We start from the raw sequence: 27,909 nt of genomic DNA, 5'->3' as shown, positions 1-27,909 counted from the left end.
TTTTCTTGTAAATGTTTTCTCTGTCATGACGTAGGAAAAGTCATGAGAATGGAATGTTGATCAATGACATAACAAGAGATGGCGGTTTATCGTTCAAACAATTTATTGTCCAAAATCAACTGTTGTTTTAGTAAATTTGTCTAAATTACATACTTTGGCAATACATTCAATGTATTTTTATTTTCATAATTTCACACGTAAACAAACAAACAACCATATATTACTGGTGAAATCCAGTATTTTAACATTATAGAGAATTGCTTATCCAAATAAGATTTTTGCAAATCAACCTTGTTTTTGTTATGTTATGTTATGCACAAAATAGTTTGATGGATTCTGCCCTTCTATGTCCTGAGAAGTGAGTGCTGCTCCTGCAAACATCACAGCTCAGCGTTCAACACAATAGTGCCCTCAAAGCTCATCACTAAGCTAAGGACCCTGGGACTAAACACCTCCCTCTGCAACTGGATCCTGGACTTCCTGACGGGCCGCCCCCAGGTGATAAGGGTAGGTAACAACACATCTGCCAAGCTGATCTTCAACACGGGGGCCCATCAGGGGTGTGTGCTCAGTCCTCTCCTGTACTCGCGGTTCACTCTTGACTGCACGGCCAGGCACGACTCCAACACCATCATTAAGTTTGCCGATAACACAGCAGTGGTAGGCATGATCACCGACAATGATGAGACAGCCTGTAGGGAGGAGGTCAGAGACCTGGCCGTGTGGTGCCAGGCCAACAACCTGTCCCTCAACGTGATCAGGACAAAGGAGGGTAGTGAGTACAGTACATCACTGGGGTTAAGCTTTCTGGCATCCAGGACCTCCATACCAGGTGGTGTCAGAGGAAGGCCCTAAAAATTGTCAACGACTCCAGCCACCCTAGTCATAGACGGTTCTCTCTGCTACAGCACGGCAAGCGGTACCGGAGCGCCAAGTCTTGGTCGAAAAGGCTTCTTAACAGCTTCTACCCCCAAGCCATAAGACTCCTGAACAGCTAATCCAAGGGCTACCTAGACCCCTCTTTTACGCTACTGCTACTCTCTGTTTATTATCTATGCATTGTCACTTCAATTCCACCAAGATGTACATATTAACTCAATTACCTCGACTAACCGGTGCCCACGCCCATTGACTCTGTATCGGTACCCCCTGTATATAGCCTCCACATTGACTCTGTACCGGTACCCCCTGTATATAGCCTCCACATTGACTCTGTACCGGTACCCCCTGTATATAGCCTCCACATTGACTCTGTACCGGTACCCCCTGTATATAGCCTCCACATTGACTCTGTACCGGTACCCCCTGTATATAGCCTCCACATTGACTCTGTACCGGTACCCCCTGTATATAGCTTCCACATTGACTCGGTACCGGTTTTGAAGTGCACGGTTACCATGCAGCAAACTCTAACCCACAACATACATAACAAACACACACTACTTGTCTTTCTATGGAGAGAAAAAATCTATTCTGGCTTTTCTGCTGTTTAACATATTTCATTGCTCAACGTAAGCAATAGGTACAAATATTATTTTATATTTGGTTTATTTTGCTGTTTGTTAAAATGATTCACCCATAATCTATAAATATACTGTAGGTACAATGATTATCTGCTTTTATCTTGAGCTCTTAGACCTCACCCTGCAGTCAGGAAAAGAAAAGGCGAGCTACTGTAGTTTCGTTTTCTTGTAAATGTTTTCTCTGTCATGACGTAGGAAAAGTCATGAGAATGGAATGTTGATCAATGACATAACAAGAGATGACGGTTTATCGTTCAAACAATTTATTGTCCAAAATCAACTGTTGTTTTAGTAAATTTGTCTAAATTACATACTTTGGCAATACATTCAATGTATTTTTATTTTCATAATTTCACATGTAAACAAACAAACAACCATATATTACTGGTGAAATCCAGTATTTTAACATTATAGAGACTTGCTTATCCAAATAAGATTTTTGCAAATCAACCTTGTTTTTGTTATGTTATGTTATGCACAAAATAGTATGATGGATTCTGCCCTTCTATGTCCTGAGAAGTGAGTGCTGCTCCTGCAAACATCACAGCTCAGAGTTCAACACAATAGTGCCCTCCAAGCTCATCACTAAGCTAAGGACCTTGGGACTAAACACCTCCCTCTGCAACTGGATCCTGGACTTCCTGACGGGCCGCCCCCAGGTGATAAGGGTAGGTAACAACACATCTGCCAAGCTGATCCTCAACACGGGGGCCCATCAGGGGTGTGTGCTCAGTCCTCTCCTGTACTCCCGGTTCACTCTTGACTGCACGGCCAGGCACGACTCCAACACCATCATTAAGTTTGCCGATAACACAGCAGTGGTAGGCATGATCACCGACAATGATGAGACAGCCTGTAGGGAGGAGGTCAGAGACCTGGCCGTGTGGTGCCAGGCCAACAACCTGTCCCTCAACGTGATCAGGACAAAGGAGGGTAGTGAGTACAGTACATCACTGGGGTTAAGCTTTCTGGCATCCAGGACCTCCAAACCAGGTGGTGTCAGAGGAAGGCCCTAAAAATTGTCAACGACTCCAGCCACCCTAGTCATAGACGGTTCTCTCTGCTACAGCACGGCAAGCGGTACCGGAGCGCCAAGTCTTGGTCGAAAAGGCTTCTTAACAGCTTCTACCCCCAAGCCATAAGACTCCTGAACAGCTAATCCAAGGGCTACCTAGACCCCTCTTTTACGCTACTGCTACTCTCTGTTTATTATCTATGCATTGTCACTTCAATTCCACCAAGATGTACATATTAACTCAATTACCTCGACTAACCGGTGCCCACGCCCATTGACTCTGTATCGGTACCCCCTGTATATAGCCTCCACATTGACTCTGTACCGGTACCCCCTGAATATAGCCTCCACATTGACTCTGTACCGGTACCCCCTGTATATAGCCTCCACATTGACTCTGTACCGGTACCCCCTGTATATAGCCTCCACATTGACTCTGTACCGGTACCCCCTGTATATAGCCTCCACATTGACTCTGTACCGGTACCCCCTGTATATAGCCTCCACATTGACTCTGTACCGGTACCCCCTGTATATAGCTTCCACATTGACTCGGTACCGGTTTTGAAGTGCACGGTTACCATGCAGCAAACTCTAACCCACAACATACATAACAAACACACACTACTTGTCTTTCTATGGAGAGAAAAAATCTATTCTGGCTTTTCTGCTGTTTAACATATTTCATTGCTCAACGTAAGCAATAGGTACAAATATTATTTTATATTTGGTTTATTTTGCTGTTTGTTAAAATGATTCACCCATAATCTATAAATATACTGTAGGTACAATGATTATCTGCTTTTATCTTGAGCTCTTAGACCTCACCCTGCAGTCAGGAAAAGAAAAGGCGAGCTACTGTAGTTTCGTTTTCTTGTAAATGTTTTCTCTGTCATGGCGTAGGAAAAGTCATGAGAATGGAATGTTGATCAATGACATAACAAGAGATGACGGTTTATCGTTCAAACAATTTATTGGCCAAAATCAACTGTTGTTTTAGTAAATTTGTCTAAATTACATAATTTTGCAATACATTCAATGTATTTTTATTTTCATAATTTCACACGTAAACAAACAAACAACCATATATTACTGGTGAAATCCAGTATTTTAACATTATAGAGACTTGCTTATCCAAATACGATTTTTGCAAATCAACCTTGTTTTTGTTATGTTATGTTATGCACAAAATAGTATGATGGATTCTGCCCTTCTATGTCCTGAGAAGTGAGTGCTGCTCCTGCAAACATCACAGCTCAGAGTTCAACACAATAGTGCCCTCCAAGCTCATCACTAAGCTAAGGACCTTGGGACTAAACACCTCCCTCTGCAACTGGATCCTGGACTTCCTGACGGGCCGCCCCCAGGTGATAAGGGTAGGTAACAACACATCTGCCAAGCTGATCCTCAACACGGGGGCCCATCAGGGGTGTGTGCTCAGTCCTCTCCTGTACTCCCGGTTCACTCTTGACTGCACGGCCAGGCACGACTCCAACACCATCATTAAGTTTGCCGATAACACAACAGTGGTAGGCCTGATCACCGACAATGATGAGACAGCCTGTAGGGAGGAGGTCAGAGACCTGGCCGTGTGGTGCCAGGCCAACAATTTGTCCCTCAACGTGATCAGGACAAAGGAGATAATTGTGGATTACAGGAAAAGGAGGACTGAGCGTGCCCCCATTCTCATCGACGGGGCTGTAGTGGAGCAGGTTGAGAGCTTCAAGTTCCTTGTCATCCACATCACCAACAAACTAACATGGTCCAAACACACCAAGACAGTCGTGAAGAGGGCATAACAAGACCTATTCCCCCTCAGGAGACTGAAAAGATTTGGCATGGGTCCTCAGATTCTCAAAAGGTTCTACAGCTGCACCATCGAGAACATCCTGACCTGTTGCCTCCGACCGCAAGGCACTACAGAGGGTAGTGAGTACAGTACATCACTGGGGCTAAGCTTTCTGGCATCCAGGACCTCCATACCAGGTGGTGTCAGAGGAAGGCCCTAAAAATTGTCAACGACTCCAGCCACCCTAGTCATAGACGGTTCTCTCTGCTACCGCACGGCAAGCGGTACCGGAGCGCCAAGTCTTGGTCCAAAAGGCTTCTTAACAGCTTCTACCTCCAAGCCATAAGACTCCTGAACAGCTAATCCAAGGGCTACCTAGACCCCTCTTTTACGCTACTGCTACTCTCTGTTTATTATCTATGCATTGTCACTTCAATTCCACCTACATGTACATATTAACTCAATTACCTCGACTAACCGGTGCCCACGCCCATTGACTCTGTACCGGTACCCCCTGTATATAGCCTCCACATTGACTCTGTATCGGTACCCCCTGTATATAGCCTCCACATTGACTCTGTACTGGTACCCCCTGTATATAGCCTCCACATTGACTCTGTACTGGTACCCCCTGTATATAGCCTCCACGTTGACTCTGTACTGGTACCCCCTGTATATAGCCTCCACATTGACTCTGTACCGGTACCCCCTGTATATAGCCTCCACATTGACTCTGTACCGGTACCCCCTGTATATAGCCTCCACATTGACTCTGTACCGGTACCCCCTGTATATAGCCTCCACATTGACTCTGTACCGGTACCCCCTGTATATAGCCTCCACATTGACTCTGTACCGGTACCCCCTGTATATAGCCTCCACATTGACTCTGTACCGGTACCCCCTGTATATAGCCTCCACATTGACTCTGTACCGGTACCCCCTGTATATAGCCTCCACATTGACTCTGTACCCCCTGTATATAGCCTCCACATTGACTCTGTACCGGTACCCCCTGTATATAGCCTCCACATTGACTCTGTACCGGTACCCCCTGTATATAGCCTCCACATTGACTCTGTACCCTCTGTATATAGCCTCCACATTGACTCTGTACCCCCTGTATATAGCCTCCACATTGACTCTGTACCGGTACCCCTGTATATAGCCTCCACATTGACTCTGTACCGGTACCCCCTGTATATAGCCTCCACATTGACTCTGTACCGGTACCCCCTGTATATAGCCTCCACATTGACTCTGTACCCCCTGTATATAGCCTCCACATTGACTCTGTACCCCCTGTATATAGCCTCCACATTGACTCTGTACCGGTACCCCCTGTATATAGCCTCCACATTGACTCTGTACCGGTACCCCCTGTATATAGCCTCCACATTGTACCGGTACCCCCTGTATATAGCCTCCACATTGACTCTGTACCGGTACCCCCTGTATATAGCCTCCACATTGACTCTGTACCGGTACCCCCTGTATATAGCCTCCACATTGACTCTGTACCGGTACCCCCTGTATATAGCCTCCACATTGACTCTGTACCCCCTGTATATAGCCTCCACATTGACTCTGTACCGGTACCCCCTGTATATAGCCTCCACATTGACTCTGTACCGGTACCCCCTGTATATAGCCTCCACATTGACTCTGTACCCTCTGTATATAGCCTCCACATTGACTCTGTACCCCCTGTATATAGCCTCCACATTGACTCTGTACCGGTACCCCTGTATATAGCCTCCACATTGACTCTGTACCGGTACCCCCTGTATATAGCCTCCACATTGACTCTGTACCGGTACCCCCTGTATATAGCCTCCACATTGACTCTGTACCCCCTGTATATAGCCTCCACATTGACTCTGTACCGGTACCCCCTGTATATAGCCTCCACATTGACTCTGTACCGGTACCCCCTGTATATAGCCTCCACATTGACTCTGTACCGGTACCCCCTGTATATAGCCTCCACATTGACTCTGTACCGGTACCCCCTGTATATAGCCTCCACATTGACTCTGTACCGGTACCCCCTGTATATAGCCTCCACATTGACTCTGTACCGGTACCCCCTGTATATAGCCTCCACATTGACTCTGTACTGGTACCCCCTGTATATAGCCTCCACATTGACTCTGTACTGGTACCCCCTGTATATAGCCTCCACATTGACTCTGTACCGGTACCCCCTGTATATAGCCTCCACATTGACTCTGTACTGGTACCCCCTGTATATAGCCTCCACATTGACTCTGTACCGGTACCCCCTGTATATAGCCTCCACATTGACTCTGTACCGGTACCCCCTGTATATAGCCTCCACATTGACTCTGTACCGGTACCCCCTGTATATAGCCTCCACATTGACTCTGTACTGGTACCCCCTGTATATAGCCTCCACATTGACTCTGTACTGGTACCCCCTGTATATAGCCTCCACATTGACTCTGTACCGGTACCCCCTGTATATAGCCTCCACATTGACTCTGTACCGGTACCCCCTGTATATAGCCTCCACATTGACTCTGTACCGGTACCCCCTGTATATAGCCTCCACATTGACTCTGTACCGGTACCCCCTGTATATAGCCTCCACATTGACTCTGTACCGGTACCCCCTGTATATAGCCTCCACATTGACTCTGAATAATTTTTTACTTTTATTTTCTATTTTTTTACTTAACACTTATTTTTCTTAAAACTTCTTAAAGCATTGTTGGGTTAAGGGCTTGTAAGTAGGCATTTCACTGTAATACACCTGTTGTATTCGGCGCATGTGACAAATACAATTTGATTTGATTTGTACTGCGTTGCATCTCTGAAAATTACTTCTGTATGGATGACTACTTTGAATTTCATCAGCCATCTGTGTAAAGTACAGTACTAGACGTGATCTACAAAGATACAGAGATACCATGTCTTATGCATGTTTCATGTACAGTATGTTTCATGACTGAAATATACTGGATTACTAGAAGTATTCTACAGTATGGGCAACACTGGCGAGTACACAGGTACGTAATCTACCTTTGACATTTTGTTTTGAGGAAGAATAAGAGGATTTTATCTGTTGTTATTTAGTGTGAATTAATTTACTGCATGAGTCACACGGTGTCTTAACATACATGTTAACAGAGGCATGTTTAGTCTTTGCTGTTCTTTCCTCTCCTCCCTTTCCTTCCTTCCTTCCTCTCTCTATATTTCTCCTTCTTTCCATTGTAATGGTCAACTGTAACAGTGGCATAGAAAGACTAGAAACAAACGGGAAATGACATATGACACATGTACTGTATGTTAACAGAATGTTGAATAACAATAGACATGTATGTAAACTGTATGTTGATGCCTTTATTACCTGGGCGATGAAGCTATGAAATATTAATATAAAAGATGAGATTGTGGTGGCGTAATAATGGTCATGCTTTCTAGCTTGTTTTGAAGTGCACGGTTACCATGCAGCAAACTCTAACCCACAACATACATAACAAACACACACTACTTGTCTTTCTATGGAGAGAAAAGATTCTATTCTGGCTTTTCTGCTGTTTAACATATTTCATTGCTCAAAATAAGCAATAGGTACAACTATTATATTCACAAAATGTTAATTGTTTTGTTGTTTGTTGAAATGAATAGAGTGATTCACCCATAATCATTGTATCTACAGTATATTTACATATAGATTATCTGCTTTCATCTTGATCTCTTAGACCTCACCCTGCAGTCAGGAGAAAAGGCGAGCTACTGTAGTTTCGTTTTCTTGTAAATGTTCTCTCTGTCATGACGTAGGAAAAGTCATGAGAATGGAATGTAGATCAATGACATAACAAGAGATGACGGTTTATTGTTGTAACAATTTATTGGTCAAAATCAGCTGTTGTTTTAGTCAATGAGACTAAATGACATACTGTTGAAAAACATTCAATGTATTTTTCTCTTCATATTGTTACACATTATCCACCCTTCATCACCAGCGTGAATGACACTGGGGCTGTTGCATTTTAGGCTGGATGGTACCTAAGACAGTGATGCGGTTTGGGTCCCAGACACAGTCCTCTTCTAGACCACTCTTCACCATACCACAGTTAGGAGGAACCCAGGCGGTGTCGTAACCGTTCTCATGCCAGGTTGTCCGCAGAGGATGATCCTGACAGTCAATTCTTTTCACCTTGCCCACATTGACTTTGACTCGGATGACAACCCTCTGATTTTCAGGATGATCCAGGGGGTACCTGCTTGCCTTCTGCAGGTCTCGGCTGAGGTACACTCCACGCCCCAACATACCACCAGCAGACGGACGAAAACCAGAGGCCCTAATTTTCCCTGCCGCCTGCTTAGTGGTGCCATGGTACATGACGTAGGTTTTGCCATCTTGTGGTTCAGATTGGCCCAGTCGCACTACCCCAGAGGGAAGAGTGAAGTCATCTTCTGCCCACATGGTTGTGTAGATGCTGCTGTAAAGAAGACAGGACTGTCAGCTATGTGAGAGATCTACAACACCCTAATGATATGGCCAGTCAGGCACATGCTCAGATAGAGTCCAAGGGGTACTGGAGAACCTGCCCTTTGCCCCTACTATTAAAACAGTGCCCTTTTGATTGGTGGTGTTTTTTAAACTAATTTATTTTCTCTCTTGTTACTTTAAATTGTAACAAATTGTCCATCAAACTACATTATTTCTCATAAACTCATGAATCTTGAAACAAGTCCCCTCCCCAACCCTTCAACCTGCATGGAGTGATCTACAACGCTGGGTGGTGAGTTTGAAATGAATACTGCCAGTAGTTGGTTACTTAGGGTTGCTAGCATGTCTCGTCTCAGGATCAGGGACAGGAAAAGGGGCAACTGCAGTTTGACTGTCAGTAGCAGAACAGATTTAAATCAAGTAAAGACTAGTTAGCTTGTTTTGGAAGCATAACTAACTAGCTGATTCATCTACATTTGGGATGATCAGCTGATCCAGACCACCACAGTAGTGGTTCTAGCAAAGATAATTTTACTTCCTCCCTTTCCCATCTGTGGTTCTAGCTTGTTTACCCTACAATGTGTGATGAGTGAGTGTGGCTTTAAAAAAAACTTTGATCACCTCCTCCCCCATTAAAGGTCTGTTCACGACCCTGTGGCTGGTCGACATTATTATTATGTCTGAGGGACAAGTTTAACTTTCATGGGTGACAGTAACAAATACCCATTATTTTCACAACATTGTAAACAAATTCATTTTTATGTGAAAATGTCATGGTATGCATTCAGTCAATTGTTTAGCTTCTTTGTTGGTGACGTACTCTTTGATCATATGCACATTTTACAGAGAGGATATAAGAGACTTAACATAGTCAAGGCAAAGGACATCCTAAACAAACTGCTCATCAACAGATTCCAAATAATAAGCAAAAGGAAATGTTGGAATGTCAGAAACAAAATGTAAAACTTAGCAGGTTTGATCAACATTAGATGGATAAAGTACTTACCTAATGACAGAGCTGGATGTCTAGCTGACGTTGATCTCAGGGTACAGGTAAGGTAGAGTGATTCAACGGATTACTTTATACCACTTCCAACGGATGTCATGACAAGGACATGCAGTGAATATGCAAACGAATGAGGTTCTAGTTGTACATTTTTGTTTCCCACCAAACAGGTTATCACATGACCAAGGTACATATAAGGATGAAAGGGGGCAGATTTACTAACAGTTTACATCCTCCTATCTCTCTCTCTCAGATGCAGAGATCCTATGTATGTTTCATGACTAAAATCCACTAAGACACAACCAAAAGACTCCAAATAGGATAAGGGTATCCTGTGGTCATGTAGGGCGTTTCACGTGGAACGCCAGGATTGTGGGTTTGATTCCTGCTGGGCCACCAATACCAATATTTGCACAGAAAAAAGCATCTGCTAAATGGCAAGAGCCTGTAAAGGTGTTTCTCAACCCATTATATTCCGGTGCAGAGAAGAGCACAGCTCTGTCTCTTCAATGCCAAACTGGCAGTTGAGATAGTGTTGATACTGGAAAAGCTTCAGGAACTGAGAGAAAAACAGAAGAGTGAAGGCCACAATTGAACTTAATTCTAACCGTACCATACACTTCACACTTGAACGTCACAACCTAGTGGAAACCAATATCTATATTGTTATTAAGCTATGTAAAATGACAGATGATTTGTGGCTGCTTTTCAGATACATTTTTGTACATTTGAATGTTACAGAAATAGGACCTTGGCCTAAAGTTGGAGTGAGCAAGAGAGAACATTTATTTGAGGGTGAACCGTGATCCTATTAACTCGAATGCCCAGCATGGAGAGAAGGAGAAGTGCTCTTTTTCAGGGACTCATGGGGCTCATTTGAATTTTCTGATGCAGCAGGAAAATTCTCAGCGACAAAAATATGATCAAGTAAAGATCCGACATCTGCAGTAATAACTTTAAGGAGATGAAACACTAGACACTTTAATAACGTCTCTGTATCTTGCATTACTCATCTCATATGTGTAAACTGTACTCAACACTATTCTATGGTATCTTAGTCACTTCAATTGTTTGTAAATATTGCATCATCCATCTCATATGTGTATACTGTACTCTATACAATGCCACTGTATCTTAGTTCAATACCGCTCTGACATATATGTATATATTCTTAATCCATTCCTACTCAGATGTATGTGTATTTTGGGAATACGTTGTGAAACTATTACTTGTTAGATACTGCTGCACTGTCAGAGCTAGAAGCAGTAGCATTTCGCTACACACGCAATAACATCTGCTAAACACGTGTATGTGGCCAATAACATTTGATTTGATTTTAACAGCATGTTGAATAGTAATAATAGACACATGTATGTAAACTGTATGTTGACTCCTTTATTTCCTGGGAGATGAAGCTATTAAATATTATTATAAAAGATGAGATCGTGGTGCTGTGATGTTCATGCTTTCTAGCCTGTTTTGAAGTGCACGGTTACCCTGCAATAAACTCTCACCAACAAGACAAATAACAAACACACACTACTTGTCTTCCTATGGAGAAAAAAAATCTATTCAGGCTTTTCTGCTGTTTAACATATTTCATTGCTCAAAGTAAGCAATAGGTACCAATATTATTTTATGTTTTGTTTATTTTGTTGTTTGTTGAAATGAGTAGAGTGATTCACCCATAATCATTGTATCTACAGTATATTTACATATAGATTATCTGCTTTTATCTTGATCTCTTAGACCTCACCCTGCAGTCAGGAGAAAAGGCGAGCTACTGTAGTTTCGTTTTCTTGTAAATGTTCTCTCTGTCATGACGTAGGAAAAGTCATGAGAGTGGAATGTTGATCAATGACATAACAAGAGATAACAGGTTATCGTTGTAACAATTTATTGGTTAAATCAACTGTTGATTTAGTCAGTGAGACTAAATGACATTCTGTTGAAATACATTCAATGTAATTTTCTCTTCATATTGTTACACATTATCCACCCTTCATCACCAGCGTGAAGGACACTGGGGCTGCTGCCTTTGTGGTTGGATGGTACCTAAGACAGTGATGCGGTTTGGGTCCCAGACACAGTCCTCTTCTAGACCACTATTCACCATACCACAGTTAGGAGGAACCCAGGCGGTGTCGTAACCGTTCTCATGCCAGGTTGTCCGCAGAGCATGATACTGACTGTCAATTCTTTTCACCTTGCCCACATTGACTTTGACTCGAATGACAACCCTCTGATTTTCAGGAAGCTCCAGGGGGTACCTGCTTGCCTTCTGCAGGTCTCGGCTGAGGTACACTCCACGCCCCAACATACCACCAGCAGACGGACGAAAACCAGAGGCCCTAATTATCCCTGCCGCCTGCTTAGTGGTGCCATGGTACATGACGTAGGTTTTGCCATCTTGTGGTTCAGATTGGCCCAGTCGCACTACCCCAGAGGGAAGAGTGAAGTCATCTTCTGCCCACATGGTTGTGTAGATGTTGCTGTAAAGAAGACAGGACTGTCAGCTATGTGAGAGATCTACTACACCCTAATGATATGGCCAGTCAGGCACATGCTCAGATAGAGTCCTAGGGGTACTGGAGAACCTGCCCTTTGTCCCTACTATTAAAACAGTGCCCTTTTGATTGGTGGTGATTTTTAAACTAATTTATTTTCTCTCTTGTCACTTTAATTTTAACAAATTGCCCATTAAACTAGATATTCTCATGAACTCATGAATCTTGAAACAAGTCCCCTCCCCAACCCTTCAACCTGCATGGAGTGATCTACAACGCTGGGTGGTGAGTTTGAAATGATTACTGCCAGTAGTTGGTTACTTAGGGTTGCTACCATGTCTCGTCTCAGGATCAGGGACAGGAAAAGGGGCAACTGCAGTTTGACTGTCAGTAGCAGAACAGATTTAAATCAAGTAAAGACTAGTTAGCTTGTTTTGGAAGCATAGCTAACTACCTGATTCATCTGCATTTGGGATGATCAGCTGATCCAGACCACCACAGTAGTGGTTCTAGCAAAGATCATTTTACTTCCTCCCTTTCATCTGTGGTTCTAGCTTGTTTACCCTACAATGTGTGATGAGTGAGTGTGGCTTTGTTTTTACTTTGATCACCTTAAAGGTCTGTTCACGACCCTGTGGCTGGTCGACATTATTATGCCGGGTAGTAATTGTTTAGCTTCTTTGTTGGTGACCTACTCTTTGATCATATGCACATTTTACAGAGAGGATATAAGAGACTTAACATAGTCAAGGCAAAGGACATCCTAAACAAACTGCTCATCAACAGATTCCAAATAATAAGCAAAAGGAAATGTTGGAATGTCAGAAACAAAATGTAAAACTTAGCAGGTTTGATCAACATTAGATGGATAAAGTACTTACCTAATGACAGAGCTGGATGTCTAGCTGACGTTGATCTCAGGGTACAGGTAAGGTAGAGTGATTCAACGGATGACTTTATACCACTTCTAAAGGAAGATTTGACAAGGGCGTGTTGTGCAGTGAATATGCAAACAAATGAGGTTCTAGTTGTACATTTTGTTTCCCATCAAACAGGTTATCACATCACCAAGGTACATATAAGGATGAAAGGCGGCAGATTTACTAACAGTTTACATCCTCCTCTCTCTCTCTCTCTCTCTCTCTCTCTCTCAGATGCAGAGATCCTATGTATGTTTCATGAGTGAAATCCACTAAGACACAAAGAATGGACTCCACATAGGATAAGGGTATCTGTGGATACCATGTGTAATGCATGTTTCATGTATGTTTCATGACTGAAATACACTGGAAGTGTTCTACAGTAGGGGGATGTCCATGTTACATTTATAAACCTTCCTTCCTTCCTCTATCTATTTTTCTCTTCGCCTTCCTACCTCTTTCCATTATAATGGTCAACTGTAACAGTGGCATAGAAAGACTAGAAACAAACGAGAAATGACATATCACACATGTACTGTATGTAAACCGTATGTTGAATAAAAGTACACATGTATGTTAACTGTATGTTGATGCCTTTATTTCCTGGGAGATTAAGCTATTAATTATTATGATAAAAGACGAGATTGTGCTGCCGTAATGGTCATGATTTCTAGCCTGTTTTGAACATATTTTATTGCTCAATGTACGCAACAGGCACAAATATGATTTACACAAATGATTATTATTTAGTTGTTTGTTGAAATGAGTAGAGTGATTCACTCATAATCATTGTACCTACAGTATATTTATATATAGATTATCTGCTTTCATCTTGATCTCTTAGACCTCACCCTGCAGTCAGGAGAAAAGGCGAGCTACTGTAGTTTCGATTTCTTGTAAATGTTTTCTCTGTCATGGCATAGGAAAAGTCATGAGAATGGAATGTAGATCAATGACATAACAAGAAATGACGGTTACTACTGCACTGTCAGAGCTAGAAGCAGTAGCATTTCGCTACACACGCAATAACATCTGCTAAACACGTGTATGTGGCCAATAACATTTGATTTGATTTTAACAGCATGTTGAATAGTAATAATAGACACATGTATGTAAACTGTATGTTGATTCCTTTATTTCCTGGGAGATGAAGCTATTAAATATTATTATAAAAGATGAGATCGTGGTGCTGTGATGTTCATGCTTTCTAGCCTGTTTTGAAGTGCACGGTTACCCTGCAATAAACTCTCACCAACAAGACAAATAACAAACACACACTACTTGTCTTCCTATGGAGAAAAAAAATCTATTCAGGCTTTTCTGCTGTTTAACATATTTCATTGCTCAAAGTACGCAATAGGTACCAATATTATTTAATGTTTTGTTTATTTTGCTGTTTGTTAAAATGATTCACCCATAATCTATAAATATACTGTAGGTACAATGATTATCTGCTTTTATCTTGATCTCTTAGACCTCACCCTGCAGTCAGGAGAAAAGGCGAGCTACCGTAGTTTCGTTTTCTTGTAAATGTTTTCTCTGTCATGACGTAGGAAAAGTCATGAGAATGGAATGTTGATCAATGACATAACAAGAGATGACGGTTTATCGTTCAAACAATTTATTGTCCAAAATCAACTGTTGTTTTAGTAAATTTGTCTAAATTACATACTTTGGCAATACATTCAATGTATTTTTATTTTCATAATTTCACACGTAAACAAACAAACAACCATATATTACTGGTGAAATCCAGTATTTTAACATTATAGAGACTTGCTTATCCAAATAAGATTTTTGCAAATCAACCTTGTTTTTGTTATGTTATGCACAAAATAGTTTGATGGATTCTGCCCTTCTATGTCCTGAGAAGTGAGTGCTGCTCCTGCAAACATCACAGCTCAGCGTTCAACACAATAGTGCCCTCAAAGCTCATCACTAAGCTAAGGACCCTGGGACTAAACACCTCCCTCTGCAACTGGATCCTGGACATCCTGACGGGCCGCCCCCAGGTGATAAGGGTAGGTAACAACACATCTGCCAAGCTGATCTTCAACACGGGGGCCCATCAGGGGTGTGTGCTCAGTCCTCTCCTGTACTCGCGGTTCACTCTTGACTGCACGGCCAGGCACGACTCCAACACCATCATTAAGTTTGCCGATAACAAAGCAGTGGTAGGCATGATCACCGACAATGATGAGACAGCCTGTAGGGAGGAGGTCAGAGACCTGGCCGTGTGGTGCCAGGCCAACAACCTGTCCCTCAACGTGATCAGGACAAAGGAGGGTAGTGAGTACAGTACATCACTGGGGCTAAGCTTTCTGGCATCCAGGACCTCCATACCAGGTGGTGTCAGAGGAAGGCCCTAAAAATTGTCAACGACTCCAGCCACCCTAGTCATAGACGGTTCTCTCTGCTACAGCACGGCAAGCGGTACCGGAGCGCCAAGTCTTGGTCGAAAAGGCTTCTTAACAGCTTCTACCCCCAAGCCATAAGACTCCTGAAAAGCTAATCCAAGGGCTACCTAGACCCCTCTTTTACGCTACTGCTACTCTCTGTTTATTATCTATGCATTGTCACTTCAATTCCACCAAGATGTACATATTAACTCAATTACCTCGACTAACCGGTGCCCACGCCCATTGACTCTGTATCGGTACCCCCTGTATATAGCCTCCACATTGACTCTGTACCGGTACCCCCTGTATATAGCCTCCACATTGACTCTGTACCGGTACCCCCTGTATATAGCCTCCACATTGACTCTGTACCGGTACCCCCTGTATATATTCTCCACATTGACTCTGTACCGGTACCCCCTGTATATAGCCTCCACATTGACTCTGTACCGGTACCCCCTGTATATAGCCTCCACATTGACTCTGTACCGGTACCCCCTGTATATAGCTTCCACATTGACTCGGTACCGGTTTTGAAGTGCACGGTTACCATGCAGCAAACTCTAACCCACAACATACATAACAAACACACACTACTTGTCTTTCTATGGAGAGAAAAAATCTATTCTGGCTTTTCTGCTGTTTAACATATTTCATTGCTCAACGTAAGCAATAGGTACAAATATTATTTTATATTTGGTTTATTTTGCTGTTTGTTAAAATGATTCACCCATAATCTATAAATATACTGTAGGTACAATGATTATCTGCTTTTATCTTGAGCTCTTAGACCTCACCCTGCAGTCAGGAAAAGAAAAGGCGAGCTACTGTAGTTTCGTTTTCTTGTAAATGTTTTCTCTGTCATGACGTAGGAAAAGTCATGAGAATGGAATGTTGATCAATGACATAACAAGAGATGACGGTTTATCGTTCAAACAATTTATTGTCCAAAATCAACTGTTGTTTTAGTAAATTTGTCTAAATTACATACTTTGGCAATACATTCAATGTATTTTTATTTTCATAATTTCACACGTAAACAAACAAACAACCATATATTACTGGTGAAATCCAGTATTTTAACATTATAGAGACTTGCTTATCCAAATAAGATTTTTGCAAATCAACCTTGTTTTTGTTATGTTATGTTATGCACAAAATAGTATGATGGATTCTGCCCTTCTATGTCCTGAGAAGTGAGTGCTGCTCCTGCAAACATCACAGCTCAGAGTTCAACACAATAGTGCCCTCCAAGCTCATCACTAAGCTAAGGACCTTGGGACTAAACACCTCCCTCTGCAACTGGATCCTGGACTTCCTGACGGGCCGCCCCCAGGTGATAAGGGTAGGTAACAACACATCTGCCAAGCTGATCCTCAACACGGGGGCCCATCAGGGGTGTGTGCTCAGTCCTCTCCTGTACTCCCGGTTCACTCTTGACTGCACGGCCAGGCACGACTCCAACACCATCATTAAGTTTGCCGATAACACAGCAGTGGTAGGCATGATCACCGACAATGATGAGACAGCCTGTAGGGAGGAGGTCAGAGACCTGGCCGTGTGGTGCCAGGCCAACAACCTGTCCCTCAACGTGATCAGGACAAAGGAGATGATTTTGGACTACAGGAAAAGGAGGACTGAGCGTGCCCCCATTCTCATCGATGGGGCTGTAGTGGAGCAGGTTGAGAGCTTCAAGTTCCTTGGCGTCCACATCACCAACAAACTAACATGTTCCAAGCACACCAAGGCAGTCATGAAGAGGGCATGACAAGACCTATTCCCCCTCAGGAGACTGAAAATATTTGGTATGGGTCCTCAGATCCTCAAAAGGTTCTACAGCTGCACCATCGAGAACATCCTGACCTGTTGCATCACTGCCTGGTATGGCAACTGCTCGGCCTCCGACCGCAAGGCACTATAGAGGGTAGTGCGTACAGTACATCACTGGGGCTAAGCTTCCTGGCATCCAGGACCTCTATACCAGGTGGTGTCAGAGGAAGGCCTAAAAATTGTCAACGACTCCAGCCACCTTAGTCATAGACGGTTCTCTCTGCTACCGCACGGCAAGCGGTACCGGAGGGCCAAGTCTTGGTCGAAAAGGCTTCTTAACAGCTTCTACCCCCAAGCCATAAGACTCCTAAACAGCTAATCCAAGGGCTACCTAGACCCCTCTTTTACGCTACTGCTACTCTCTGTTTATTATCTATGCATTGTCACTTCAATTCCACCTACATGTACATATTAACTCAATTACCTCGACTAACCGGTGCCCACGCCCATTGACTCTGTACCGGTACCCCCTGTATATAGCCTCGACATTGACTCTGTACCGGTACCCCCTGTATATAGCCTCCACATTGACTCTGTACCGGTACCCCCTGTATATAGCCTCCACATTGACTCTGTACCGGTACCCCCTGTATATAGCCTCCACATTGACTCTGTACCGGTACCCCCTGTATATAGCCTCCACATTGACTCTGTACCGGTACCCCCTGTATATAGCCTCCACATTGACTCTGTACCGGTACCCCCTGTATATAGCCTCTACATTGACTCTGTACCGGTACCCCCTGTATATAGCCTCCACATTGACTCTGTACCGGTACCCCCTGTATATAGCCTCCACATTGACTCTGTACCGGTACCCCCTGTATATAGCCTCCACATTGACTCTGTACCGGTACCCCCTGTATATAGCCTCCACATTGACTCTGTACCGGTACCCCCTGTATATAGCCTCCACATTGACTCTGTACCGGTACCCCCTGTATATAGCCTCCACATTGACTCTGTACCGGTACCCCCTGTATATAGCCTCCACATTGACTCTGTACCGGTACCCCCTGTATATAGCCTCCACATTGACTCTGTACCGGTACCCCCTGTATATAGCCTCCACATTGACTCTGTACCGGTACCCCCTGTATATAGCCTCCACATTGACTCTGTACCGGTACCCCCTGTATATAGCCTCCACATTGACTCTGTACCGGTACCCCCTGTATATAGCCTCCACATTGACTCTGTACCGGTACCCCCTGTATATAGCCTCCACATTGACTCTGTACCGGTACCCCCTGTATATAGCCTCCACATTGACTCTGTACCGGTACCCCCTGTATATAGCCTCCACATTGACTCTGTACCGGTACCCCCTGTATATAGCCTCCACATTGACTCTGTACCGGTACCCCCTGTATATAGCCTCCACATTGACTCTGTACCGGTACCCCCTGTATATAGCCTCCACATTGACTCTGTACCGGTACCCCCTGTATATAGCCTCTACATTGACTCTGTACCGGTACCCCCTGTATATAGCCTCCACATTGACTCTGTACCGGTACCCCCTGTATATAGCCTCCACATTGACTCTGTACCGGTACCCCCTGTATATAGCCTCCACATTGACTCTGTACCGGTACCCCCTGTATATAGCCTCCACATTGACTCTGTACCGGTACCCCCTGTATATAGCCTCCACATTGACTCTGTACCGGTACCCCCTGTATATAGCCTCCACATTGACTCTGTACCGGTACCCCCTGTATATAGCCTCCACATTGACTCTGTACCGGTACCCCCTGTATATAGCCTCCACATTGACTCTGTACCGGTACCCCCTGTATATAGCCTCCACATTGACTCTGTACCGGTACCCCCTGTATATAGCCTCCACATTGACTCTGTACCGGTACCCCCTGTATATAGCCTCCACATTGACTCTGTACCGGTACCCCCTGTATATAGCCTCCACATTGACTCTGTACCGGTACCCCCTGTATATAGCCTCCACATTGACTCTGTACCGGTACCCCCTGTATATAGCCTCCACATTGACTCTGTACCGGTACCCCCTGTATATAGCCTCCACATTGACTCTGTACCGGTACCCCCTGTATATAGCCTCCACATTGACTCTGTACCGGTACCCCCTGTATATAGCCTCCACATTGACTCTGTACCGGTACCCCCTGTATATAGCCTCCACATTGACTCTGTACCGGTACCCCCTGTATATAGCCTCCACATTGACTCTGTACCGGTACCCCCTGTATATAGCCTCCACATTGACTCTGTACCGGTACCCCCTGTATATAGCCTCCACATTGACTCTGTACCGGTACCCCCTGTATATAGCCTCCACATTGACTCTGTACCGGTACCCCCTGTATATAGCCTCCACATTGACTCTGTACCGGTACCCCCTGTATATAGCCTCCACATTGACTCTGTACCGGTACCCCCTGTATATAGCCTCCACATTGACTCTGTACCGGTACCCCCTGTATATAGCCTCCACATTGACTCTGTACCGGTACCCCCTGTATATAGCCTCCACATTGACTCTGTACCGGTACCCCCTGTATATAGCCTCCACATTGACTCTGTACCGGTACCCCGTGTATATAGCCTCCACATTGACTCTGTACCGGTACCCCGTGTATATAGCCTCCACATTGACTCTGTACCGGTACCCCCTGTATATAGCCTCCACATTGACTCTGTACCGGTACGTATATAGCCTCTACATTGACTCTGTACCGGTACCCCCTGTATATAGCCTCTACATTGACTCTGTACCGGTACCCCTATATATAGCCTCCACATTGACTCTGTACCGGTACCCCCTGTATATAGCCTCCACATTGACTCTGTACCGGTACCCCCTGTATATAGCCTCCACATTGACTCTGTACCGGTACCCCCTGTATATAGCCTCCACATTGACTCTGTACCGGTACCCCCTGTATATAGCCTCCACATTGACTCTGTACCGGTACCCCCTGTATATAGCCTCCACATTGACTCTGTACCGGTACCCCCTGTATATAGCCTCCACATTGACTCTGTACCGGTACCCCCTGTATATAGCCTCCACATTGACTCTGTACCGGTACCCCCTGTATATAGCCTCCACATTGACTCTGTACCGGTACCCCCTGTATATAGCCTCCACATTGACTCTGTACCGGTACCCCCTGTATATAGCCTCCACACTGACTCTGTACCGGTACCCCCTGTATATAGCCTCCACATTGACTCTGTACCGGTACCCCCTGTATATAGCCTCCACATTGACTCTGTACCGGTACCCCTGTATATAGCCTCCACATTGACTCTGTACCGGTACCCCCTGTATATAGCCTCCACATTGACTCTGTACCGGTACCCCCTGTATATAGCCTCCACATTGACTCTGTACCGGTACCCCCTGTATATAGCCTCTACATTGACTCTGTACCGGTACCCCCTGTATATAGCCTCCACATTGACTCTGTACCGGTACCCCCTGTATATAGCCTCCACATTGACTCTGTACCGGTACCCCCTGTATATAGCCTCCACATTGACTCTGTACCGGTACCCCCTGTATATAGCCTCCACATTGACTCTGTACCGGTACCCCCTGTATATAGCCTCCACATTGACTCTGTACCGGTACCCCCTGTATATAGCCTCCACATTGACTCTGTACCGGTACCCCCTGTATATAGCCTCCACATTGACTCTGTACCGGTACCCCCTGTATATAGCCTCCACATTGACTCTGTACCGGTACCCCCTGTATATAGCCTCCACATTGACTCTGTACCGGTACCCCCTGTATATAGCCTCCACATTGACTCTGTACCGGTACCCCCTGTATATAGCCTCCACATTGACTCTGTACCGGTACCCCCTGTATATAGCCTCCACATTGACTCTGTACCGTAACACCCTGTATATATCCTCCACATTGACTCTGTACCGTAACACCCTGTATATAGCCTCCACATTGACTCTGTACCGTAACACCCTGTATATAGCCTCCACATTGACTCTGTACCGGTACACCCTGTATATAGCCTCCACATTGACTCTGTACCGGTACCCCCTGTATATAGCCTCCACATTGACTCTGTACCGTAACACCCTGTATATAGCCTCCACATTGACTCTGTACCGGTACCCCCTGTATATAGCCTCCACATTGACTCTGTACCGGTACCCCCTGTATATAGCCTCCACATTGACTCTGTACCGTAACACCCTGTATATAGCCTCCACATTGACTCTGTACCGGTACCCCCTGTATATAGCCTCCACATTGACTCTGTACCGGTACCCCCTGTATATAGCCTCCACACTGACTCTGTACCGGTACCCCCTGTATATAGCCTCCACATTGACTCTGTACCGTAACACCCTGTATATAGCCTCCACATTGACTCTGTACCGTAACACCCTGTATATAGCCTCCACATTGACTCTGTACCGTAACACCATGTATATAGCCTCCACATTGACTCTGTACCGTAACACCCTGTATATAGCCTCCACATTGACTCTGTACCGTAACACCCTGTATATAGCCTCCACATTGACTCTGTACCGGTACACCCTGTATATAGCCTCCACATTGACTCTGTACCGGTACCCCCTGTATATAGCCTCCACATTGACTCTGTACCGTAACACCCTGTATATAGCCTCCACATTGACTCTGTACCGTAACACCCTGTATATAGCCTCCACATTGACTCTGTACCGTAACACCCTGTATATAGCCTCCACATTGACTCTGTACCGTAACACCCTGTATATAGCCTCCACATTGACTCTGTACCGGTACCCCCTGTATATAGCCTCCACATTGACTCTGTACCGTAACACCCTGTATATAGCCTCCACATTGACTCTGTACCGGTACCCCCTGTATATAGCCTCCACATTGACTCTGTACCGGTACCCCCTGTATATAGCCTCCACATTGACTCTGTACCGTAACACCCTGTATATAGCCTCCACATTGACTCTGTACCGTAACACCCTGTATATAGCCTCCACATTGACTCTGTACCGTAACACCCTGTATATAGCCTCCACATTGACTCTGTACCGTAACACCCTGTATATAGCCTCCACATTGACTCTGTACCGTAACACCCTGTATATAGCCTCCACATTGACTCTGTACCGTAACACCCTGTATATAGCCTCCACATTGACTCTGTACCGTAACACCCTGTATATAGCCTCCACATTGACTCTGTACCGTAACACCCTGTATATAGCCTCCACATTGACTCTGTACCGTAACACCCTGTATATAGCCTCCACATTGACTCTGTACCGTAACACCCTGTATATAGCCTCCACATTGACTCTGTACCGTAACACCCTGTATATAGCCTCCACATTGACTCTGTACCGTAACACCCTGTATATAGCCTCCACATTGACTCTGTACCGTAACACCCTGTATATAGCCTCCACATTGACTCTGTACCGTAACACCCTGTATATAGCCTCCACATTGACTCTGTACCGTAACACCCTGTATATAGCCTCCACATTGACTCTGTACCGTAACACCCTGTATATAGCCTCCACATTGACTCTGTACCGGTACCCCCTGTATATAGCCTCCACATTGACTCTGTACCGGTACCCCCTGTATATAGCCTCCACATTGACTCTGTACCGTAACACCCTGTATATAGCCTCCACATTGACTCTGTACCGTAACACCCTGTATATAGCCTCCACATTGACTCTGTACCGTAACACCCTGTATATAGCCTCCACATTGACTCTGTACCGTAACACCCTGTATATAGCCTCCACATTGACTCTGTACCGGTACCCCCTGTATATAGCCTCCACATTGACTCTGTACCGTAACACCCTGTATATAGCCTCCACATTGACTCTGTACCGGTACCCCCTGTATATAGCCTCCACATTGACTCTGTACCGGTACCCCCTGTATATAGCCTCCACATTGACTCTGTACCGTAACACCCTGTATATAGCCTCCACATTGACTCTGTACCGTAACACCCTGTATATAGCCTCCACATTGACTCTGTACCGTAACACCCTGTATATAGCCTCCACATTGACTCTGTACCGTAACACCCTGTATATAGCCTCCACATTGACTCTGTACCGTAACACCCTGTATATAGCCTCCACATTGACTCTGTACCGTAACACCCTGTATATAGCCTCCACATTGACTCTGTACCGTAACACCCTGTATATAGCCTCCACATTGACTCTGTACCGTAACACCCTGTATATAGCCTCCACATTGACTCTGTACCGTAACACCCTGTATATAGCCTCCACATTGACTCTGTACCGTAACACCCTGTATATAGCCTCCACATTGACTCTGTACCGTAACACCCTGTATATAGCCTCCACATTGACTCTGTACCGTAACACCCTGTATATAGCCTCCACACTGACTCTGTACCGTAACACCCTGTATATAGCCTCCACATTGACTCTGTACCGTAACACCCTGTATATAGCCTCCACATTGACTCTGTACCGTAACACCCTGTATATAGCCTCCACATTGACTCTGTACCGTAACACCCTGTATATAGCCTCCACATTGACTCTGTACCGTAACACCCTGTATATAGCCTCCACATTGACTCTGTACCGTAACACCCTGTATATAGCCTCCACATTGACTCTGTACCGTAACACCCTGTATATAGCCTCCACATTGACTCTGTACCGTAACACCCTGTATATAGCCTCCACATTGACTCTGTACCGTAACACCCTGTATATAGCCTCACTATTTTATTTTACTGCTGCCGTTGAATTATCTTTTACTTTTACTTTCAATTTTTTTACTTAACACTTATTTTTCTTAAAACTTCTTAAAGCATTGTTGGTTAAGGGCTTGTAAGTAAGCATTTCACTGTAAGGTCTACCTGTTGTATGATTTGTACTGTGCTGTATCTCTGAACATCACTACTGTATGGATGACTACTTTGAATTTCATCAGCCATCTGTGTAAAGTACAGTACTAGACGTGATCTACAAAGATACAGAGATACCATGTGTTATGCATGTTTCATGTACAGTATGTTTCATGACTGAAATATACCGGATTACTAGAAGTATTCTACAGTATGGGCAACACTGGCGAGTACACAGGTACGTAATCTACCTTTTTGACAGTTTGTTTTGAGGAAGAATAAGATGATTTTATCTGTTGTTATTTAGTGTGAATGAATTTACTGCATGAGTCACACGGTGTCTTAACATACATGTTAACAGAGGCATGTTTAGTCTTTGCTGTTCTTTCCTCTCCTCCCTTTCCTTCCTTCCTTCCTCTCTCTATATTTCTCCTTCTTTCCATTGTAATGGTCAACTGTAACAGTGGCACAGAAAGACTAGAAACAAACGGGAAATGACATATGACACATGTACTGTATGTTAACAGAATGTTGAATAACAATAGACATGTATGTAAACTGTATGTTGATGCCTTTATTACCTGGGCGATGAAGCTATGAAATATTAATATAAAAGATGAGATTGTGGTGGCGTAATAATGGTCATGCTTTCTAACTTGTTTTGAAGTGCACGGTTACCATGCAGCAAACTCTAACCCACAACATACATAACAAACACACACTACTTGTCTTTCTATGGAGAGAAAAAATCTATTCAGGCTTTTCTGCTGTTTAACATATTTCATTGCTCAAAATAAGCAATAGGTACAACTATTATATTCACAAAATGTTAATTGTTTTGTTGTTTGTTGAAATGAATAGAGTGATTCACCCATAATCATTGTATCTACAGTATATTTACATATAGATTATCTGCTTTTATCTTGATCTCTGACACCTCACCCTGCAGTCAGGAGAAAAGGCGAGCTACTGTAGTTTCGTTTTCTTGTAAATGTTCTCTCTGTCATGACGTAGGAAAAGTCATGAGAATGGAATGTAGATCAATGACATAACAAGAGATGACGGTTTATTGTTGTAACAATTTATTGGTCAAAATCAGCTGTTGTTTTAGTCAATGAGACTAAATGACATTCTGTTGAAATACATTCAATGTATTTTTCTCTTCATATTGTTACACATTATCCACCCTTCATCACCAGCGTGAATGACACTGGGGCTGTTGCATTTTAGGCTGGATGAAATCTAAGACAGTGATGCGGTTTGGATCCCAGACACAGTCCTCTTCTAGACCACTCTTCACCATACCACAGTTAGGAGGAACCCAGGCGGTGTCGTAACCGTTCTCATGCCAGGTTGTCCGCAGAGCATGATACTGACTGTCAATTCTTTTCACCTTGCCCACATTGACTTTGACTCGAATGACAACCCTCTGATTTTCAGGATGATCCAGGGGGTACCTGCTTGCCTTCTGCAGGTCTCGGCTGAGGTACACTCCACGCCCCAACATACCACCAGCAGACTGACGAAAACCAGTGTTCAGGATTTGATTTGCGGCCTGCTTAGTGGTGCCGTGGTACATGATGTAGGTATAGCCATCTTGTGGTTCAGATTGGCCCAGTCGCACTACCCCAGAGGGAAGAGAGAAGTCATCTTCTGCCCACATGGTTGTGTAAATGCTGCTGTAAAGAAGACAGGACTGTCAGTGATGTGAGAGATCTACTACACCCTAATGATATGGCCAGTCAGGCACATGCTCAGATAGAGTCCTAGGGGTACTGGAGAACCTGCCCTTTGTCCCTACTATTAAAACAGTGCCCTTTTGATTGGTGGTGTTTTTTAAACTTATTTATTTTCTCTCTTGTTACTTTAATTTTAACAAATTGCCCATCAAACTAGATGTTCTCATGAACTCATGAATCTTGAAACAAGTCCCCTCCCCAACCCTTCAACCTGCATGGAGTGATCTACAGCGCTGGGTGGTGAGTTTGAAATGAATACTGCCAGTAGTTGGTTACTTAGGGTTGCTAGCATGTCTCGTCTCAGGATCAGGGACAGGAAAAGGGGCAACTGCAGTTTGACTGTCAGTAGCAGAACAGATTTAAATCAAGTAAAGACTAGTTAGCTTGTTTTGGAAGCATAACTAACTAGCTGATTCATCTGCATTTGGGATGATCAGCTGATCCAGACCACCACAGTAGTGGTTCTAGCAAAGATCATTTTACTTCCTCCCTTTCATCTGTGGTTCTAGCTTGTTTACCCTACAATGTGTGATGAGTGAGTGTGGCTTTTTTTTTTTTACCTTGAGCATCTCCCCCATCAAAGGTCTGTCCACACAACATTTTGATTTAGTTTAATAACTTCTTTGTTGCTGAGAATTTTCCTTCACCGCAGAAAATGTAAACTTGTAGTGTATTTGAGTTTTAAAAAGGCATCTAAAGTTTGTAATTTCCACTTTGACATTTCAGACTAGATTTCCCCTAACAAAACATTTATCGACACCTACAAAATTGTCCAATTATTATAATCCACATAATAATTCACATTTCCCATTGCTGCAGGATTATTTTCCTGCTGTAGCAAACTGTCTCAAATTAAGATCCTACATCTGTAGCTTAACTTCTATGTAGTAGCTTAACTTCTATGGGGGACAGTAACAAACCTCCATTCTTTTCACAACATTATAAACAAAAACCGTAAGGTGCAAAACGATTCCATGAAAATGTCATGGTATGCTTTCATTCAATTGTTTCGCTTCTTTGTTGGTGACCTAGTCTTTGATCATATGCACATTTTACAGAGAGGATATAAGAGACTTAGCATAGTCAAGGCAAAGGACATCCTAAACAAATTGCTCATCTACAGATTCCAAAAATAACCAAAATGCAGAGTTGAAATATTGAAACCAAAATGTCAAACTTATGACACTTAGGAAGTATGATCACGATTAGATGGATAAAGTACTTACCTAATGTTGTCTAGGTGATGTTGATCTCAGGGTACAGGTAAGGTAAGAGTGATTCAACAGATTACTTTAGAACAGTTCTAGAGGAAGTTATGACAAGGGTGTGTCGTTATGCAAACGAATGAGGGTCTGCTTTTAAGTTTCATTTCCCGTCATACAGGATATCACATGATCAAGGTTCATATAAGGATGAGAGGGGAGACTAAACAGTTTCCACCCTCCTCCTCAAACTCTCTCTCTCTTGCTCACTGTCTTTGTTTTAAGGGGTGGGTCAACTTTAATATTGCGGATAGATTGTTGCTTCCAGCAATGTAATTGTCTGCATCATTTCCAATTCCCCATATATTTTTGGGGTAAATATATATATTTATATATTTACAGTCGTGGTCAAAAGTTTTGAGAATGACACAATTATTCAGTGCTTCAGTGTCTTTAGATATCTTTGTCAGATGTTACTATGGAATACTGAAGTATAATTACAAGCATTTCATAAGTGTCAAAGGCTTTTATTGACAATTACATGAAGTTGATGCAAAGAGTCCATATTTGCAGTGTTACCCTTCTTTTTCAAGACCTCTGCAATCCACCCTG

At 43.8% G+C, this 27,909-nt stretch overlaps 1 protein-coding gene, 2 long non-coding RNA genes and 1 other non-coding gene across 5 annotated transcripts in view; all 4 read right to left on the bottom strand.

Moving 5' to 3' along the window:
- Positions 1-27,909, bottom strand: part of c15h8orf34 (chromosome 15 C8orf34 homolog) — a 169,808-nt gene that overhangs the window by 110,581 nt on the left and 31,318 nt on the right. The window lies entirely within an intron of this gene.
- On the bottom strand, positions 8,180-9,933 carry LOC149977421 (uncharacterized). The gene is made up of 2 exons (XR_016486607.1): positions 9,817-9,933; positions 8,180-8,799 (listed from the first exon to the last, which is right to left on the bottom strand). It is a non-coding gene; the product is annotated as an uncharacterized LOC149977421 (long non-coding RNA).
- Positions 11,697-13,397, bottom strand: LOC149977420 (uncharacterized). The gene is made up of 2 exons (XR_016486608.1): positions 13,205-13,397; positions 11,697-12,308 (listed from the first exon to the last, which is right to left on the bottom strand). It is a non-coding gene; the product is annotated as an uncharacterized LOC149977420 (long non-coding RNA).
- On the bottom strand, positions 25,422-27,568 carry LOC110489840 (uncharacterized). Its single transcript, XR_016486606.1, has 2 exons — positions 27,322-27,568; positions 25,422-26,035 (listed from the first exon to the last, which is right to left on the bottom strand). It is a non-coding gene; the product is annotated as an uncharacterized LOC110489840 (transcript).

Source organism: Oncorhynchus mykiss, chromosome 15, assembly GCF_057628025.1.
Source record: "Oncorhynchus mykiss isolate SJ-2025 chromosome 15, ASM5762802v1, whole genome shotgun sequence".
NCBI classification, from domain to species: Eukaryota; Metazoa; Chordata; class Actinopteri; order Salmoniformes; family Salmonidae; genus Oncorhynchus; species Oncorhynchus mykiss.
The sequence above is the reverse complement of the archived record's forward strand: the minus strand, read 5'-3'. Positions and strand labels throughout refer to the sequence as shown.